Source organism: Rhipicephalus sanguineus, chromosome 7 (assembly GCF_013339695.2).
Source record: "Rhipicephalus sanguineus isolate Rsan-2018 chromosome 7, BIME_Rsan_1.4, whole genome shotgun sequence".
NCBI classification, from domain to species: domain Eukaryota; kingdom Metazoa; phylum Arthropoda; class Arachnida; order Ixodida; family Ixodidae; genus Rhipicephalus; species Rhipicephalus sanguineus.
The window spans coordinates 106,560,940-106,579,468 of NC_051182.1; positions in this window are offsets into that span (position 1 = coordinate 106,560,940).

Here is an 18,529-nt window from a genome sequence, read left to right on the forward strand (position 1 = left end):
CATTATTTTATCTTTACGCAAGACTTTTCCATCGAGGATAGGCGATAAGCTCCGAGCATCCCTATATATTGGTTGAGCAGAGTTACGAGGTGGCGTTCGCGTCATCAGACAAGCGCGCTAACGTCTGCGCCCAGCCAAATTTTTGTTTAATCGTGTTTTTAGTTTTGGTCAGTGCCATGACACCTAGCACTTAGCCACTCTCCTGTGCCGCGTACGACAATGCGTGTGGCGTCTTTCGTACACATGCTGATGCCGCTATAAAGTTATTATCGAAGTTCCTCTTGTGTAGTGCTTCGTTACGATGTCTGAACAATGCAAGAATGGCGGGTTGCTTTGCCTCTCGTGGCTTTCACACTTAGGTGATTTGAAGGATCTCGTGAATGTAAGTTTGCATTACATGCAATGAGATTGACTTATATGCAAATAAGATTCTAACAGTTATGGCACCAACGGTACCGATGCTGAATTTAACAGAACAAGCGTTCACCTAACAGACGCTATCTTGGCGTACGTCTGTTTTTCGTTTATTCAAGAATTTTTAAAATCATAATTTGGTTGTTAGCAGAAGTTATTTCTTAGCTGGGTCCTTCTTTTCCATCCCGTACATTACCTATGTCTCTATATTGTTTTTTTTTTCTGCCGGTCTGCTTACTGCAATATGCCTTTAACGTGCTGCCAATGTAAGCTCTCTGCTTTATTCCCCCCCTAGTTTTAACTGTCTGCGTCATTTCTGCTTCTGTTTTTCTTCAAGTGGAATATAAGTTTATATACTTATATTCCACTTGAATTTACTGTTATGTAACGGTGATGTTGAGAACAAATCTATAATGATCCGGGCGCACCTGGAGTATACAGTAACGATTATTCTGCTTACTGCTAAGTAGATTAGCAAATTTGAGTTTGCATTATAATAACGTAAATTGTTAGGCGCCATATTAAATGCGTTGGCAAAGATATTCGAGAAACACTGTTATACCATATGCTCCGTTTTTCTCATGAGCGTCCCAAAGAGTCGTTTTACGCCATTTTCCATAGGCACTGAATTTCACGGTCGTAGCTATTAGGGGTTACCCACCGCGGTGGTCCAGTGCTTATGGCGCTTGACTGCTGGCCCGAAGGTCACGGTAGCCGGATTTCAATGGAGAGAAAATGGTAGAGGCTCGTGTGCTTATATGTAGGTTTTAGAACCCCAGGTGGTCAAAATTTCCGGAGCCCTCCATACAGCGTCTTTCATAATCATACCGTGGTTTTTCAACGTAAAACGCAACAATTATTATTAGCCCTTGGGGGTGCCTCCTGTATCGTGTTTCTATACCTATTCGCTGTTTTTGATACGAAACCGCTTTTCTATTTTACTTAGATATATTGGTTTTCGTTGTTTAGGCTTCCCTGAATCCTTTTACTGTTGCTAGTCACCAGGTAATCGCATCTGTAGGTGTCGATAACGTGAATAACGACGATGTCCTGCAGCGCTTTGCGCAACTGTACAAATCTTCTGAAACGTTTCTGGGCTGCACATGTTCTTGGTGACGTACACCTGTCCGGTGATCCGTTATTGCGAAAACCGTAATATGTTTACCGGCAAGGTAGAACTCCACAGCGGTATTTGCACCATCGTGCGGAGGCTTCTTATTGAAGTTCATATGGTCACTTGGCAACCCGCTTGCTGGTCAGCAAGCAGAACAGCGACTAGCTCCCATCAGTTACAAAAGCTACAAGCAAGAACCGCTATCAGCGAAATGTATAAAGAGCTGTCATATTAAGCAGCTAAAACAGCGCCAATACGTTGTTTTGGAATGAAACAGATATACCTTGAACAAGAAGTACAAAACGTTTCAGATACTAACAGAGTTTTCATTCAAATGAAACACAATTGGTCGCAGTTAATAAATTTTCAAGCGAACATCTATGTGCATAGGCATTTAATGCTGCGTTATATAGATATATATTAACAAATTTGAGAATGTATCGAAGTATCTTAAGATACAATTGGAATGTATCGTATCGGATACAATCAGTGTTGCAATATCTTGTATCTGTATCTCAAATACTTCTTGCCTGAGTATCTTGTATCGTATCGCGATACAATTTCAAAGTATCTTTGCCCAGCCCTGTGTGTGTGTAACAACACACATTAATAAGTATGCACTTAGTGGTTGAAGTGCGCAATACGGGCCGTATTTCGCTATTGCGTTCAACTTTAAGACGAAGTTTAAAGGGGCCCTCCCACACTTTTATTGAAGCGCCTACATCGCTGCCGACCGCATCAGCGCGCAGTGGCACTCGCCAGAACTATTGCGCACGGAAATAACGAATATGAGCGCTGGCCTGTGATTGGATAAATGTAACGTTAGAAATAATGACGGCGTTGCCTCCCAAAAGGGGGTTATTATTGGGTTTACGTTTTCTTTAGCATGCTTTTACACTGAACACCAACTAGACGAACGATCTTAGATTTTTCAGCTTTAAAATTGCAGCGCCCAGCAAAGAATGCGCCGAACACCACGGCGCTGGAGGAAACGCGCTGGGGACGCTCCAGGCACCGTTTTTTTGAAGAAACTGAAGGGGGAAAAAGACGCCAGGCCTGCGCTGAAACCGCAGCACAGTCACAGCGAAAGCTCGAAGAGCGGCGTTTCTAGAGCCCGTTGTAAGCTCTCTTGGGGCTACAATACAAGTACACTAGAAAGGTACCCACTAAGCCATAAATGACAATTTTTGTGAAGTTGGGAAGAACCTACTAAGCCATTATTTGTCATTCTGAGGAGAAGCGAGGCACCAGCTACACGTCTGTAAGGCATTATGTGCACTTTGTTGACGCGACGACTGATGACGATGAAGAATTATGGCTCAGCCCTTTGTAATGGGTTGGAAGCTTTAAACGGCCCACCAGTTATGTAAATTGCATTGGGTGACGCCCGGTCGCTATTTCCCTCTCCCGTCATGCTGTATACCATACGTTGACGTGGGAGAGAGACGGGGGGGGGGGGCGAAGAACTTTACTGAGACCCCGAGGAAATGGATCATGCGCTTATGGGCTTCCTTGGCAACCAATACAAGTGCACTTGCGAGGAAACCACTACGCTATAAATGATTGTAATTTTACTGAGACCCCGAGGAAATGGATCATGCGCTTATGGGTTTCCTTGGCAACCAATACAAGTGCACTTGCGAGGAACCCACTACGCTGTAAATCATTGTAATTTTACTGAGACCCCGAGGAAATGGATCATGCGCTTATGGGCTTCCTTGGCAACCAATACAAGTGCACTTGCGAGGAACCCACTACGCTATACATCATTGTATTTTTTTAGAAGTAGGGCCGCAGGCACTGTGCCATTTTTCGTCATTCTACGGAGAGCCGTAGTACCTGCCAAACGCAGGTAAGGCATTATGCGCACTTTGTTGATGCTGTGCCTGATGACGACGAAGAATTATGGCAGAGCCCTGTAATGGGTTGGAAGCAAGGAGGTTTAAACCTCCTAGGTTGGAAGCATTCAACAAACTACTCGTTGCGCAGATCGCTTTGTGTGATGCCTGGTTACAGAATTCGCGTTGTGCGACGCTTGGTGCTTATTTTACTCTTCTACCACGCAATATTGCATACGCTAATGTGATTCCTTCCCGACATGAAGCCTGTATAGGGCCTTTTTGCAAAGCAGTTCCAAGCACCGGCACGGCTCAGAGGTTGAATACTGGGCTCCCACGCAGAGGGCCCAGGTTCGAACCTCGTTCCATCCTGGAATTTTTTTCTTATTTAGTTTTCTTTCTTATTTCGAGCGATACTGGTTACGGACACCGGCGGCGGCGGCGGCGGCGGACAACTACGGCGCCAAAAACGGCCCGTGAAATGATCTCATAACAGCTTTCGCTGTAAAATTATAAGAGCGTTGATACAAACGCCGTCGCAACAATAAAGATGACTAAAACTACAAAACATGATAGAGGCGTTCGCGATCTGCCTCGTTTCGCACGTGCAGTTCACTCTTAATATGCACCACATTGTTTGTTACTATCGCAACGGCGTCCTCAATACTTTTGAAATAACGGGCAACATGGTATGCAAGCTTCCCGTACGTGGGACGTTTCAGTTCATTTCATTGGGGCGCCATCCAACGTCACAGGGAGAGTGAAACGTGTTGAGGTGACCACGCGAAAATCAAGTTGAGGGTAGGCCTCCATTTTATTGTATTTTGAGTGTTCTAGGCTGAATAACTTCGGACTGCGTGCCCCTATCGCTGCCGTTCTTGCTGCATTAATCTCTTTAGCCTTCAGTGTACGCAACCCGAGAGTAAAAAATCTAAAACAATGAGGTCTGGAAGAGTGTTAGAGGGTCCCTTTAAGGGTCCCCCAATTTTTATTTCGCCCTTCAGCTTTAAGTATTAATTTGACTAAAATAACATCATCGCAACATGTCAAGCACTAAAAAAAGGGCGTGCATACGGCATTTTTCTTTCCCGCCAGAACAAACGATATCTGGCTTGCTTGCATTCATTTTCTCACAAGTTGTGCGCTTGCCATTTTCCTATCGAGAACGTTGGGGCACACCGAAAGCGCGCATGCCTTTATTACCTGGAAGCCGCGGACGCGTGTTCATAGAGCTGAAGCACGAAAGATAGATGTCTAAATTTTTTCGTTGAAAGAGAAAAGCGAGATACGTTAATGAAAAGCAACAGACAACGAAGCCGAGGAAGGTATGGGGGACGTTATTTGCAGTCTGTTAACTGCACTGTAGGAATTACTACATAAACCTGAAAAAATTAAAGTGGAAAAAAAATAACTTGGCTGTAATCTTCGGACAACTCATCCGATGCCGATGCTCAACCATTTGAGCTATGGCGGTGGTCGTCCTCCCGTCCACTTTGTGGGGTATTTATGTGCATGCGAACCAGGGAGTATTAGTTAGCGCCGCTTGTAGCCACGACGGCGAGTGTGGAACACTCTTTTCTGCCGGCTGGCGTCACGTAGAACGTGATCTTTTAACGGGCTGGCAGCTGACCAATAGTCCCTCGCATACCACCTGAAAGCATCAAGTCTGCCAGAACGAGACCCTCGCTATGAATGAAGGAAAGAAGATTACTTTTAAAGGCTTATTTTTGTTTGTTCGACACAATATTAATGACAACTAACAGACAATAATGCCAAGGAAAGTGTAGGGGTCTTATTTGTAGTAATTAGAATATAAATGTGAAGAAAGTAAACTGGACGAAAAGATGACTTGCCGCCGGCAGGAGCCGAACCTGCGACCTTCGAATAACGCGTCCGACGCTCTACCACTGAGCTACAGCGGCGGTCATCCCCCCGTCCATTTTATATGGTATATATGTGTATTTAAACCTAGGAGTGTCAGTCAGCGCCAATCGCAGCCATGGCAGCGAGTGTGGAACACGCTTCTTTCTGCCTTTCGGCGTCACGTATCACGTGATCCTTTAACGAGCTGGCAGCTGGCCAATGAGCCTTCATATACTACCTGAAGGTATCGAGTGTGCCGAATACGTCCTCTATACCTTCATTGGCTTCATTGTCGGTTCATTTTCATTAAGGTTGCGTCTAACAAACGAACGAGCCCTAAAATTTCCTTCTTTCATTCATTCATAGCGGGGTCTCGTTCATTCATAGCGAGGGTCAGGTTGTATACGATGGCTGCCAGCTCGTTAAACGTTCGCGTGCTACGTGACGCCAGCTGGTAGAAAAGAGTGTTCCACACTAGCCGTCATGGCCCCGCTCCCGGGTTTAAATGCGCAGAAATTCCCGATAAAGTGGACGGGAGAATGGCAGCCGCCGTAGCTCAAATGGTAGATCATCGGGCGCTTTATCCGAAGGTTTCAGGCATGGTCCCTGCTGGCGGCAACTTGTCTTTTCGTCGACTTTGATTTATTCACAATAATATCATAATTACTACAATGCAGTTAAAAGACTACAAATAACGCCCCCTATACCTTCCTTGGCTTCATTATCGGCTGGTTTTCGATGCGAAGCAGCTTTTGCTCTGGGCTGTATCTATAGTGAACTAGAACCAACTTCCTAGTGGCGCGAACGGGAGGATTCAGGCGTTCCTCTTGGCGAAGAAAAATCCAAGTGCGAAGCTCCTTAAAGGGCCAGTAAACAACCCCGATGTCCAAAAATTGTAATGAAAAGAAATATGCGCGCTTTTGCTATGTGAACATGCTGCCGCAAGAATTTTGCGAGTACGTGCTATAATAAGGAAGTTACAGGGGTTAGAACATCCGTTTCAGCTGGTTTCAAATTTTCGCGCGGCCTCACCACCCTTCTCCGTCACATGGAGGAAAAGGCGTAGCCCGTCGTCGTGACTCCGCCCACTTCGGCAACGTGACATGACGTCACGTCAACAATTGACGTCATGGGCGAGCTCGATCAGTCGCAATGCACTTCCGCTTGCTGCGGCTCCTGGTTGTTTATTGTTTATATTGTCGCACGTGCTCCGTAACTTGACGGGCAGTTTTCGGCTCTTCACTATTTTTAAACCTTTGTGACAGTTCACAATGCAGCAGGAATGCGTGCTTGCTTTCCAAGACGTCGAAGGGGCGCGAGAGAAAAGCCTGGAGAACCCCGCTTGCCGCGCGAGCAAGCGCGACCCGTCCGAGCTACCGGAGATTCCCCTCTCCCCGCTCGATTTGCAGCCGGCAACTGAACAACGCTTCGCCGAAAGCCGAAGTGCGTGCAGGTGCTATGCAGTGCGAGCGACAACTGCGTGGCCGAAACCGCATCACCGCACGGCCAAAAAGAATCACATCATATCCACGGGGTGAATGATGATGAGTGGGGCGAAGCTACGGAGGGAATCATCTGTAAACCGTGAAACTCTTCCGTGAAATGCGCCCAGTACATAATATAAAGAGTGTGAAACATCGTGTATATATTAAACATCAAACTTTTATTGTACTGTTGGTTTACGTGGTCCCTTCATTATCACTTGTGATCGGTGAAATGCGAGGAAGAAGACCGCTCCCGAGCGAAAGAGCGCCAAGACGCCAAGAGCGACCGCATTCGCCGCTCGCCCTGTGCGAATTAAAGGCAAAGCTAGAGGGAAGACAGGACGCGCGTTCCACGACGCGAGGTCGGTAGCATGCCCAACGAAAGCCAACGGAACGCGATCGTGCAAGTGCTCCGGCTTCGCATCGCCTCATGGTTCCATTTAGCGTCCCAAAACCAAACATATTGCTCAAGGTGTGCCTTGCGTTTTTCGTAGAAATAATTTCTTTATCATGTACATTAAGACGAAAAGTTGAAAGCTCACTAGAGTGTATCGCCCGCAAAGTATGTCTTTTAGTGTGATTTAACTCTCGTACGGCAGGGTCCTCGCGCCGTTGCCGGTCCACCTCGCCCGTTGACGATCGGGCGAGGTGGCTACATGCAACTACTACTACTACACTTTAAGAAAAACATCTGGCGTTCTTACGTTCTGCTTTTACGAAACATCTGGCGTCTTTCGTTGGTTTATTTCATCAATCAACGGCGTTTTGAACAAAATTTTTATTGTTTAATCACGCACAGGAGAAATCTCACCAGGCACTACCTTGGAGGTAAACAATGGCTGCTAATGGCAATGAGAGACAGAAGAAGTCGGCTTTTAGCTAACACTTACACTTCTACTTCTACTAACGTTTCCTACTGGAACATGCCAATGGCTGCTAATGGGGAATGAGAGACAGAAGAATTCGGCTTTTAGTTAACGCGCACGCTGCGAATTTTTTATTGTTCAACAACGCACAGGAGAAATCTCCCACCGGCACCACCTTGGAGGTCAAAGCGTAAGACTTTTTACTCACTACTACGACCACGACGACTACGAGGGACGAACGGGTGCCGCCTTAAGGAGCTTCGCCCCTAAAACAAGGCGCAGTTTCGTAGCGGTGGGTGGGAACAGGAACTGACGTTAACTTGACAATTGTTTGTTGAGACCTTGTTTTAGACCAATCGACTAGCTCAGTGCTACGTCAACTCGGCGATCGCCGAGTTGACGTCACTGCGCGTACGAGGAGGATTGGTCAGGCGTAGGAAAGAAGCGCGGGAATTGTTTTTCGAAAGGGAGGGTCTGCGCGGCGCGCAGCGCTGTAATATTCGGAAAACGTGATCGCCGCGGTCTACTGTACGGATTAGCGAGCTTGTTTGGCGGGTGTAAAAAAAAAATGTCGCAGCCTGTTTACGGGCCCTTTAAGGCGGCACCCGTTTGTCCCTCGTAGTCGTAGTAGTGCGTAAGCAGTCGTAACGCTAGTACCAGATCTTGACCACCAAGGTGGTGCCGGTGGGAGATTTTTCCTGTGCGTTGTTGAACAATAAAAAATTCGCAGCGTGCGCGTTAACTAAAAGCCGAATTCTTCTGTCTCTCATTCCCCATTAGCAGCCATTGGCATGTTACAGTAGGAAACGTTAGTAGAAGTAGAGGTGTAAGTGTTAGCTAAAAGCCGACTTCTTCTGTCTCTCATTCCCATTAGCAGCCATTGTTTACCTCCAAGGTAGTGCCTGGTGAGATTTCTCCTGTGCGTGATTAAACAATAAAAATATTGTTCAAAACGCCGTTTATTGATGAAATAAACCAACAAAAGACGCCAGATGTTTTCTAAAAGCAAAACGAAAGAACGCCAGATGTTTCTAAAGCAAAACGAAAATACGCCAGATGTTTTCTAAAGCAATGGTTTTCTAAACAATGAAAATTCACAGCGTACATGTAAAATTAAAGTGAGCTGCAAGTCGTCATAATTCATCGAACCTTTAGTATAAACGCGCCCGATCTCACGTCGGTGATGATGTACTGGGCAGAATTCACGGAAGATTCATGGTTTACCGATGAACCTCCGCAGCTTCGCCCACTCATCACCATTCACTCCGTGGATATGCTGTGATTTTTTTTCTAGTCGCACCGCCCCTTCTGCTGTAGGCGCTTGCGCGCGTTTCTTGTGTGCATTTCTCCGGGTTCAGCGTCGTTGTGGTGGTGCCGTGCATTAACAGACAGTTTTAGTTGAGCGCCCGCTATATATATGTGGACGCAGCCTGTCATTGGGAATGGCTGGCAGGCTGCGTCCGCAGAGCTACTGAGGATGCCCAAATAAAACTGTCTAACGCGTTTAATTAACAGAGAACGTGTATGCAGTTCGCTTCGACTAACTTCCAAGGAATATCGTACTCAGCTGTTTCAGGAGGCTGAAACGCGTAATTGTACCGGCGATGGAGAATAATTTCATTCTAATTTTAAGCAACTCGCACGCAGCAAGTGCGTGAAATCGAAAGGTGGACAATACGCTGGGGATGATAATTTTCTTCTTTATTATTTGGAAGTCAACACATTAGAAGAAAGAAAAATTAAAGCGCTTGTTTCTTCAGCCACAGCTGTTTTCTTGGAAAGTATTGCTGTAACTAGCCTAAACGAAAACAAAGCAGTGGTTTTAGTCAACGTAATTCTGTGCATCTCTAGAAGCAGTGGTTCATTTTCAAATACTCCAAAGCATGGCGCTTCTGGTTATTGGTACTGTTGATACCTTTCATAAAAAAATGGAGCAACTTCACAAATGGACACACGCGAGGTGATTTTCTAAGCAGTTTCTTGAGCAGCCACGCCGAAATACGCTATTTAACATCTGGAAAGCCTTTACAACTACACGATGTCATGGCAGCGGACACATTAAGGTGCCTTGATGCGCGCTTTCTCCGCTTTCGGCTGAGGACGTACAACTGCGGTGTCTAAGCTGCGTCTGTAGTGAACCGGAATCGTTATCATATTAGGGGCGATGCTCCTTAGGGTGTGGGTCACTCCCTCCTCTGTAGTTGTAGTAGTATGTAGCCAGCTCTAGTTTAATGAATTGATCACTAGATGAGCAATTCACTAGTTATCATAATTTACAAGACATCGTAGTGTTCTTTGATTTAATCAAACTAAAAGACATACTTTGCGGGCGATATACTCTAGTGAGCTTTCAACTTTTCGTCTTAATGTACATGACAAAGAAATTATTTCTACGAAAAAACGCAAAGCACACCTTGAGCAGGATGTTTGGTTGTGGGACGCTTTATGTGCAGTAAACACCGTGCATTGTTCGCGAAGACGGAGCACTTGCACAGTCGCGTTCCGTTGGCTTTCGTTGGCCATGCTACCGACCTCGCGTCGTGGAGCGCGAAGAGGAACGCTGCGCGCGTCGTGTCTTCCCTCTAGCCTTGCCATTAATTCTCACAGGTCGAGCGAGGAACGCGGTCGCTCTTGGCGCGCTTTCTCTTTCGCTCGGGAGCGGACACTTTCCCTGCATTTCACCGATCACAAAGCGGTGATAATGAAGGGACCACGTAAACCAACAGTACAATAAAGTTTGATGTTTAATATATACACGGTGTTTCACACTCTTTATATGATGTACTGGGGCGAATTTCACGGAAGAGTTTCACGTTTACCGATGATTTACTCCGGAGCTTCTCCCCACTCATCATCATTCACCCCGTGGATATGCAGTGTTTTGTTTAAATGCGAATGCATTTCTTAGTCGGGGGTTGTCCTGCGTCCCTGGCCGGCGTGTGCACAGGTGTTATCTCTCCGCGCGCGCTCCTCCTCGCCCCTAGCAACAGCTGCGCCGCACACAAGGAGGTTAAAAAAGAATTGCTGGAGTGGCGATTATTGCGCTATAGTGAAGCCGTACCCACCAAAAGATGGCGGCTGCGCCCGCCATCTTACTAGGGGCACGATAAACCATCGCCGTTCGGCGAAGGAAAGCGAGCGTTTTCCACGCACGCCAGAGAAGTTTAATATGGCAACTTTTACGGGTCAGATACTGCTGCAAGCGTGTCTTTGTGTTACTAGTTTTCGCAAGTAAGCCTCAGAGTCATGGCAAATTCTATTGGAACCGTCAATACCGTCAATACTCCTCTCGACGGGTTACTTTTCTCGGCAACAACGATCTTTTATTTTGTAATTAACGTAGCATTTACACTAACAGATCAAAGCCACTTGATCTCCAAGTAGGCACCAACAGAAAAGCACATGTTTCCGAGCTCTTTGGTGGGCAAAAGCTGGCTTCACTTTCGCTGGCAAGGCGTTTCGAGAGCTTCCACTCCAGAATCTTTAGGGGCGAAGCTCCTTAAGGCGGCACCCGTTCGTCCCTCGTAGTCGTAGTCGTAGTGCGTAACCAGTCTTACGCTTTGACCTCCAAGGTGGTGCCGGTGGGAGATTTTTCCTGTGCGTTGTTGAACAATAAAAAATTCGCAGCGGTAGCTAAAAGCCGACTTCTTCTGTCTCTCATTCCCATTAGCAGCCATTCTTTACCTCCAAGGTAGTGCCTGGTGAGATTTCTCCTGTGCGTGATTAAACAATAAAAATTTTGTTCAAAACGCCGTTGATTGATGAAATAAACCAACGAAAGACGCCAGATGTTTTGTAAAAGCAAAACGGAAGAACGCCAGATGTTTCTAAAGCAAAACGAAAAGACGTCAGCTGCTTAACGAAAGACGCCATATGTTTTCTAAAGCAATGATTTTTTAAACAATGAAAATTCACAGCGTACATGTAAAATAAAGTGAGCTGCCAGTCGTCATAACTCATCGAACCTTTAGTATAAACGCGCCCGATGTCACGTCGGTGATGATGTACCGGGCAGAATTCACGGAAGATTCACGGTTTACCGATGAACCTCCGCAGCTTCGCCCACTCATCATCATTCACTCCGTGGATATGCTGTGATTTTTTTTTAAACCTCCTTGGCCGCACCTAGCAACCGGAGCAGGTGGTGAGCGGCGGAGGGTAAGGGAGAGGAGGAGCGCGCGGGCGTGTGATGGCGATCGCATCGCGGAGCAGCGTAGGGTAAGGGAGATGAGGAGTGTACCCGGTTAGGGCGCTCGCATCGTGGAGCTCGCTGGGCAGAGAGAGAGCTCGGGCGCTCCTCCTCTCCGCGCTCGGACCTATATATATATCATGCAAGGAGCGCGCGCTTTGGTGTCTTGATAGCGATGGAAGTCGGTGAAGTCGAATCTCTCGCGGCAAGGATACCACTAGGACGAAGTGTACCACAATGCAACTCGAGCATTACGCCTCTACGTGCACACTCTGGTCTCTCTTCATTAATTAATCGCACACTCATCTGGTGCACCCAAATGCATTCACATTTCCTCACGATCCCCTTCGGGGAGGTGCGGCTTTTTTTCTTTATATTTCACTACAGCTGCTTCGGCGCAGCTTTCATATTTCAGACGCCAGTGATACACCAGCTCATGGCGTCTCACCGTTCTTCAACGGCGGCGCCGAGCAGGGCTGTCAGCAGTGGACGCTTGTCAAAAAAAAATAACTCCAAGGGTGGCAACAAAAAGAGCAACGCATAGTGAGTCCACTATAGGCGAACGCATCGGAGCGCTAGAAAAAAGTGCAGCCGCGATCCTTGCGGCGAGGAGACGCGTTCGGTTTCAGCCGCTGCATTGCCAGGCTCCTCCGTTCGCACCACTAGGATATATACGTATACTAGTTCACTATAGCTGTGTCCGTAAACCTCCTTGTGTCCGTAGTTCCATTGACGACCGTCCGCTTTCTACCACCAACCATGGGCATCTCTTATTCCTCTTATTCTTCGACCGCCTTGATGATGATACGTGCAGAGCACTTTAGGGGTCCAGGCTGCCGTATGCTGTCCTAGCTTGGCGTAACGCAGACAAAACCATCTGTGCTCGCACGCGCTAGCGCGTTCGGGCCTGTGTAAGGGTCTGGGTAAGACGCTGTGGCCTCTCCCCCTTACACTCTATCAGCAATCATGTGGTGGCGTAGGGGAACGAGATTGTGCAGACGCGCGATGAACCAGCGCGTTGTATCCTAGTCAGAACGCGCTGGCACGTGCTAGCGTGTTCGGGCCTGGGTAAGGGGCTGGGTGAGATGCTGTGGCCTCTCCCCCTTACACTCTCTCAGCAATCGTGTGACGGCGTCGGGGAACGAGATTCTGCAGACGCGCGACGAACCAGTGCGTTGTATCCTAGTCAGAACGCGCTGGCACGTACTAGCGCGTTCGGGCCTGGATAAGGGGCTGGGTGAGATGCTGTGGCCTCTCCCCCTTACACTCTCTCAGCAATCGTGTGATGGCGTCGGGGAACGAGATTCTGCAGACGCGCGATGAACCCGCATGGCGTGCTCCAACAAGAGTTCGGGACGAGTAACAGCAACTGCAACTACAGTGATTTCACGGTGTGCTCCACTTGCAAGGACGCGTTAACATCGGGCAAGGTGCCCGTGATGAACGGAACTTTAAGTCGACCCATGCGCTGCTTCGCATCCCTACATGGTTCCCTTTAGTGGGAGATGGTGTATCTTTTTTAATGTTGTGTGTAATAAAGAATGACCCCATGATTTTCTTCATTCGTTCAACCAAGATACGCCTATTCTTAAAGGGTGACCAGTGATGCCTTTAGTTCTATTTCTTTGTTTGTTTTTATTCCAATATCATTCAGTTTTTGTAAATATGCTCATCTGTCAGTCATCACTATCCTTCCACTTGGACCAGTTTATGAATATTGCCACGCAAGCGTCCTTTTCGTATTTTTATGTAACCTCTCCGTTGCACGTCCAACCACTGCTTTGCGTAAACCGCGATCTAATGTCTGAGAACCTTCCACATTACTTAGAATTATGTGATAAGCTTGAGCGCGCAACGCGAACAGTAGAGTTTATTTTGAAACTAACCCGGCTACAAAAGATAACGCTGGAACCTTCGATGCCACAGGTATAAAATGCCGATGCGCTTTACAGCTGATCAAATTACCGCCGGCCGACGACTGTGATCGCCGGTTTAAGTGTGCAACCTGTATTGATTGTCCTATCGGCGTCAAATGCAACGCGAACAGCGAAGCGCGTGACACAAGCATTATCGACGGTATATTGCATGCCGTCCAGTCATCACCATTGAAAGGCGCACACATTTGGTGTGGAAGCACTGCGTGATCCCCCAATAGTGAAATATTTTTGCATCTGTTCTAGTTCGCATGTTTGAAAGGGTAAAATAAAACACATAGACGAACAAAAAAGTGAAACGGCCAAAAGCGCCAGGCACGCCCACGCCGGCCGACCGCCTTTACCAGCATATTAGAACTAGAACAGAAGCGAAAAATCGCACAGTAAAGGGAGCGCACAGTCCTGCCAAACCGGATGTGCGCGCCTGGCAGTGACTGGACGGCACGCACTAAACCTTTACGAATGCTTGGGCCACGCGCTCCGCTGTTCGCGTTTCATTTGACGCTGATGGTACATCGGCTTTTCGTTTCCGGGACACAAGCTCGCCCAAATAAAGGGTTTCGTCTTTAATAGCCCGAGAGCCGTCTTCTTTACCGTCACCACCGCGTGACAATATGTTGATGTCTAGGTACGGACATCCACAAGCCCGCGAGGCGGCGAAGAGGCAAGACCTCGACGTCCCCACGTAGGAGGGGAGGCCTAGGCCAAGGAACTTAAATTGCTGGTTGATAATAAAGTTTATTCCTCCTCCTTCTACAAAGCAAGAGTAAGAGAATATCACTTCATCTCGTTTTTCTCTCAGGTGGAGAATCGTCACCAGATGGGGCGCGCTTAACATGCAAGTCCGGACAGAAGTACAGCGTGTACTACCAACAGAAGGATGGCAGTACAGGCGTCCAATGCGGTAAGCGTTTCATTCTTTTAAATCAAAAGCCTACTTCATCTTTAGTGCAGCACGAAGGCCTCACTGAATGATATCCATTTGCTGCATCCTGCGCGAGCTTGTTCCACTTTATGCCTGCAAATTTCTTCATTTCGTTACACCGTCCCGCGCTCAGTCGTCATCGGCTACGCTTGTCAACTTTTGGTATTTATCCGGTAACTCTAACTGACATGGCTTTTCCGTCCTTCGCATTACGTGACCTACGCAGGCGTTCTTTTCCAGTGTAAGCTGCTGTGAGTATGAAATCCGAATACTTTGTTCTAATATGAACCGGGTTGGACAATACGTCTGAAGAAAGAGAGTAGCGCCTCCCAACGCTGCTGTTTATTCCATCGAAAGAAAAAGCGAGATCCCCGTGCCACGCGCCATTTCTCGTTCTTCTCTTCTTCTAGCGCGCGCTGTGTTTTCCTTTATTAACACTCTCGGCCCACAAATTCCTACGGACGCATTTCTAGGAAATACAAATGTTGTATAGGCCGCGTACGTTTTCAGTAATAATGTGAACTGAAACTTGGTTAACGCCCACATCGCACAAGCCTCAGCTTCCCGGCTATCAATCGTTCTTCCGTAATCGTCGGGATAGATGAGGGGGCGGTATCGCGCTTTTTCTCAAGGACGATATCTCGGCTGAGCCCGTGGACGAATTCACTGATATAACTTCCGACTATGAAGTGTTAACAATAATAATATCTGGGGTTTTACGTCCCAAAACCAAGATATGATTACGAGAGACGCCGTAGTGGAGGGCTCCGGAAATTTCGACCATCTGGTGTTCTTTAACGTGCACCTAAATCTAAGTACACGGGCCTCTACCATTTCGCCTCCATCGAAATGCGACCGCCGCGGCCGGGATCGAACCCGCGACTTTCGGGTCAGTAGCCGAGCACCATAACCGCTATACCACCGCGGCGGGCGAAGTGTTAACAATGCGGAGCCAAAACAATACGTTCTCCGTCATATACATGCCACCATCCGGTGACGCAACCCGTTATCTTGTATTTCTTGAAAAGATTTTCAGTTATTCATTAGAAGAGAAAATCAATTTAGTCTTAGGTGGTGACGTCAATACAAACATGCTTTCATCGTCCCCGCTACAAAAAGGTTTGCAATCACTCATCACAACTTAAGGTTTTTCAAACATAATATCTTCCGCAACACGCGTGACTACGATGGCGCATCCCAGTTAGATGTATTCATCTCAAACATTATTATTGATTTATTACAGGACGAGGTTGTGTACATGGACATTATTGACCACCTAGGAATTATATTACTAGTAAATCAAATCCACTGTATGGACAGTAAAACTTTAAAAAACTGTTTTTATTCAACTTATCACTTCGTCAAATCTTGACGTGTTTCGCCAAGCTATTGCCCAAGAGGCTTGACATAGCGTTTACCAAGGAGAAGATAGTGACTCTGCGTACACTGCTTTTATGAGCACTTTCAAAATTTTTTACCATGAACATTTCCCAAAGAAAAAAATGGCACGGGTATCCAAAGCACGAAAACCTTGGCTAACGCCTGAGCTTCTTGGTATGGTTAAACGCAAACATGCCCTGTATGCTCAATTTGTGAAATCTAGAGATCCAGCCCTACTAAGTGAATTCAAGAAATATCCAACTAATCTAACGAATCAGCTTAGGGCTGCAAAGGATGCTTATTTTGTGGAAATGTTTAGCGACCCAGGCGACCAGAGAAGTGATGTAGTCTGGCGCAAATTGAATGCTTTGTTAAAGCCTACTTCACGTTCTGTTATTCCAGACGTTTTGAGTCATAACGGACAAACAATCACCGCCATATCCACGAAGCGAATCATGTTAGAGGAGCTTTCTCGGAGATGATCGGGTAACCCGCGAATCCTCCGTACACATTGCTCTACCATCATATATAGACGTGACAACGTTGTTATATATACATTAGCCCCCTTCGCTTCCGCCTCCCGGGCTCTCACCACAGGGTCTTGCCGGCGAACCCGCCGCGCAGCAGCATCAACACCCCGCCTTGGATGGGGTGTTCATGCTGCGGAGCGGCAACGAAGAGTGTTCGCTGAGTGACCTCCCGGCGAAGAGAAAGGAAGCGCGCCAAACGCGAGCGCCAAATGAGAGGCGCGGCCCTCAAGCGGTCCCCTAACTAGCGCATGCGCGAGCGTGGTGTGCGCCGCCTCGAGCGGCGCGCCGTCTAGTGAGCATTCTTGAAATCACCGGAGAGTACACACGGCGGCGACAACGGACAAGGCGCCAGCAAAGGAGCAAGCTCCTAAAACTGCCCGCAAATGCGATACCGAGTGCGTTTAATGATATATTTTCATTGAAACCTTAATTAAAAGGTGTTGATGGCCTTAACAGCTATGCTTAGTTCCTGCGTGCAAACGCGTTCAGTAACACTCTATTTTTTGCCCCAACTACCCCGCTAGAAGTCGTTTCTTGCCTCAGCAATATTGGTAACAGCCGGGCTTTGAACGCCGATGGTATCCAGATTCGCCCCATAAAGTATGTGCTCGATATTATATGCCCAGTTCTTACACACATTTATAATCTAATATTATCTACAGGTATATTTCCAAAACAAATGCAGACTTCACGCGTTGTTTCAGTTTACAAGCATGGTGATAAAGCGACAGTAAACAGCTATCGACCTATATCAATAATTCCAGTGTTTTCGAAAGGTATTGAAAAATTAATGCATATCAGATTGCTGTCAATTTTTAATCACCACAACTTGTTTCAAGATTTTCAACATGGGTTCAGAAAGCATCGCTCTACCGAAACAGCCCTCTTGATGGCATTAGGCATATACGTAGATTTTTCCAAGGCATTTGACTTAATTGATCATTCCATCCCACTCAGCAAATTAGAAAACTATGGTGCGCGTGGAACAGCGCATGCGCTTATAAAATATTATCTTTCAAACAGGACACAATTCGTAGATGCCACCAATGAAATATCTGCAAGGAAGCCGGTCGTGGTTGGTGTGCCACAAGGAAGCATTTTAGGGCCACTTTTATTTTTGATTTACACAAATGACATTGTACACTGCACAGACAATGCAACATTTCTCCCGTACGCCGATGACACGACAGTTTTTATTACAGGGAGCTTGGAAACAGAGATAGACGTAGTGGCTAATAAAACGCTGTCTCACATAGACTCCTGGGCCTCGGTGAATTTATTAAAAATAAACCCTTTAAAAACGCAAGTAATTTTATGCACGCCTAAAGGAAAAACCTTGACAAATAAGATGAATTTATTTCTAGGCTCTCAGCAGTTAGATATGGTAAATTCCGTTAGTACCCTTGGAGTATATTTTTCAAAGCACTTAACACAGAATGTACATATTGATAGCCTGCACACAAAGATGTCATCTTCCATTGGTGTCCTTGCACTTATGCGATGTATTCTTCCTACGAAGGTGAAAGTTATGATATACAATGCGCTGGTATCATCTTTGTTACAGTATTGTAAGCATAGTGTGGTGTACTACCGGAGTGACAAATTTGCGCAAGTTGTATTTACTACAGAAAAGAGCCATACGACATATTGCTCCTGTACACTATCTGTCCTCTACAAAACTTCTTTTTTCCAAAATATGAAATTCGTCCAGTGTTGTCTTTGTACAATATTTGGTTTTAGCCACAGGAACGTTTTCAACGCTGTCTCTAATTTTTTACGAGAATCTAAAAGACTTGAATGTTATGTGTAGCTGGATTCAGTTGTCTTAGATGCAACTGTATATATTTGTTTTTATTATTGCTGTTGTTGTTTTCATATAGGCGTTTTTTTTCGTTTTTTTATTCTTGCGAGTTTATATGTAAAGGCTAAACATTTCATTTTAAACTTTTTCCTGCAGTAAGTGAATTAATTTCCTAAGCAAGGCACCGTCCC